Source organism: Pseudorca crassidens, chromosome 11, assembly GCF_039906515.1.
Source record: "Pseudorca crassidens isolate mPseCra1 chromosome 11, mPseCra1.hap1, whole genome shotgun sequence".
Taxonomy (NCBI): Eukaryota; Metazoa; Chordata; class Mammalia; order Artiodactyla; family Delphinidae; genus Pseudorca; species Pseudorca crassidens.
In genome coordinates this window covers 8,528,232-8,531,288 of record NC_090306.1, presented here as the reverse complement: position 1 = coordinate 8,531,288, position 3,057 = coordinate 8,528,232, and the positions used below count along the sequence as shown (strand labels likewise).

Sequence of the window (3,057 nt, the reverse complement as noted above, 5' to 3'; positions counted from 1 at the left end):
CTATGCTAATGGTGATAACTATCAAACCATTATTTGGGATACAGGTTTTGATAATTTTTCAGGATATTTAAAGTTAGATCAAAATTTGAAAATTTTCACTTACAATATCTATACCTCAGCCTGCCCATTTAAAAATGGATTGGAAAAATTAAGATGTATTTTGATGATAGATCAAGTAGCAATACACTTAAAATGACAAAAGAGTAATTTAAATTTGACATACAGAAAGACTTCTGACGAAGGGTGGAGTCACTGAAATAGGTTGTCGTTTACAGCAAACACATCTTTTCTGGAGAATGATCCTCAAATAGTAAAGTGGATCTAGCAAGGATATTTAATATCCTGATTAGAACCAAGTCAGTGAAAAAAAATTTTTAAGTGACAACCTTAAGTTTTAACAACCAACATTTAGTCTGTTTAGCAAAAGAGAATGTAAAAGTTATCAATACGTTACAAATGTGCGCTATTATCAAAAGCTAATTTAAATGCTGTTTATACTCTACATCAGTGATTTTCAAACTATAATGCACTACAGAATTGCCTGGAGGTCTTGTTAAAACAAGAATTGCTGCCTGTCCCTCCTCCTCCAGTTCCCGATTCTCTAGGTCTGTCTATGGTCTGATAATTTATAATTTGCATTTCTAAAAGTTCCCAGATGGCATTGATGCTGCTGGTTTAGGGATTGCGCTTTGAAACCTCCTGCTCTAAACTCAGGACAGAAGAACCATTTCTTCTTCCTTCCTTCTTTTCTTTCTGTTTCTTTCTTTCTTTCCTCCTTTTCTTTCTCCTTTCCTTCCTCCCTCCCTCCCTCCCTTCTTCCTTCCCTGCCTCCTTCCTCCTTCCTTTCTTCCTTCCTTCCTTCCTTCCTTCCTCCCTCCCTCCCTCCCTCTTTCCCTTCCTTACTTTCTTTCTCACATAGTTTTTGGTGTATGTGAGAACATGTAAGTTTTCCTCCCTTAGCAAATTTCAACCATCTGATATAGGTGTTGTCACTATAGTCACCATGTTACGCATTAGATCCTCAGACCTTATTCAGTTATAGCTGAAAGCTTGCACCTTTTTACCAACCTCTCCCTATTCCCCCCATGCCCAGCCCCTGTCAACCACTCTTCTTTTCTGTTTTCTCTTCCGTAGGTTGCCTTTTAATTTTGATGGTTTCTTTTGCTGTGCAGCAGATTTTTAGTTCAGTGTAGTCCCACTGATTTATTTTTGCTTTTGCTTTTGGTGTCAAATCCAAAAATTTATTGCCAAGACTGATGGCAAGAAGCTTTGAGAACTTTAAGAACTCTTGTTCTAAGCTCAGAACAGAAGACCCATCTCTAACTAATATTTTTCTGGGTTCATGCGGAGTTACACCAAACACAACCAAAGGCACCAAAAACTGTAAGCAAACAAAAAAAACAGCAAAATATTTTACTGGCTTACTTCTCAGGGTCCTGGTTTATCCCAATTGCAGATGTAGATAACGGTGGTTGGGAGAGTTAAATCTATAGACACGTTCACAAATGACATTTCATAAACTCTCAAAGATGAATGAAAGCTCAAAAGCTATAGTCAAGGCTAGTACTAGACAAAATGAAAGACAAAGAAATATGTGTTCAGATTGTCACATGTTTGTGAAGGATCATGGTATAATGGAATCATTACAGATTTTGTTGTGAGGCTCTCCAGAGTTTAAGACCTAGATCTGCCATTTACCAAGTATGCAATCTGGTATACTGGTTTTCATAATACCTATTAAAAGTGATGTTGAGAACACTATCAGGTAACATATATTAAAATGTCTAGCACATAGTAGGCATTCAAAAATAATAGCCACCATATATTAGAGTCCTATTATGTGCAAGGCACTCAACTAGGTGCATTAGCTTGTCTAATCCTCATAAGAGCCCTTTGAGTTGTCATCATCATCATCACCATCATCATTCCCACTTCACAAACAAGAAAACAGAATCCCAAGTCACTTAGGCAAAAAGTCAAAGCAAACCTCCAACAGCTTGAGACCAAATGCTTCTCTTTTTTTTTTTTTAATATCTCCACCTGTATTTCCCAGAGATGTCTTAAACTTTAAAAATTTTTTTTTATAAAAAATACGTGATGTGTGAGATCTTCCCTGACCAGGGATCGAACCTGGGCCCCCTGCAGTGGAAGCGTGGCGTCTTAACCATTGGACCACCAGGGAAGTCCCAAATGCTTGCCTTTCTACAAAGATGAGTTGTCTAATCCCCCTTACCATTCTCTTCCCAAGTTCCCTGGCTGCAGTTATGAACCAGATGTTCTTCTGTGAGAATAATTTCCTCATTTAGTTGATTTTGCATACCTTGCCCTTAACTTTCCTCTCTCTAAGTCATGTTCACTACTTTTATATCTTAATTTTTTATATCTTAATCAAGACCTTGTTGGCAGACCTAATTAGGGAAAACTAAGATGTGAGGAAATTTTATTTTTCATAATCTAGTCTCCAGGTTTTTCCGACATTGCTTGAGTAACTCTTTAGTCTATCTGCTATTAGAGTCTATTCCCAGTGGGGCAAAATCTGACCCTGTACTTCTACAGCATAGTTGCTCTTCATCCTCTCTGACTATGCAGTGCAAAGGAGTCTGTTTTACGTCATAAACTAGTCTGTATGCTATTGTCAACGATATAAATGATAACAACCTTACTGGGCTATTTGATCACCTGCCTTTGAATAGCTGTTTTGATTTTTTTTTGCATTATTCCTTTGATTCTGCTTAGATACATTGTACAGTTGCTCCAGCAATTATGTCCCTAAATAATAACAGTAACTTACATCTTTACTGTCACAATGTTCACATACAATGTTGCATAAAGCTCTTTATTGTCTCTGGTAGGTGGGTCTTCAGAACACCCCTTTACTCCACACTTGACATTCAGAGACTACTGTGCCGTGTGGAGCAGAGACACCCTGTCATTATTAATTTAGTTTTATAAGGTACTCCTAAGTTGTTGAAGTCTTTTACACTCATTTACAAGCTGCTCTCGGAGCAATACTGAGAAATGGGTCAGCATTGTCATGGATTTTACAGATTGGAAGAA

The 3,057-nt window shown here is 37.5% G+C and overlaps 1 non-coding gene across 1 annotated transcript; it reads right to left on the bottom strand.

Moving 5' to 3' along the window:
* Positions 1-2,109: 2,109 nt before the first annotated feature.
* Positions 2,110-2,182, bottom strand: TRNAW-CCA (transfer RNA tryptophan (anticodon CCA)). The gene has a single exon. It is a non-coding gene; the product is annotated as a tRNA-Trp (tRNA).
* Between the last annotated feature and the right edge of the window lie 875 nt (positions 2,183-3,057).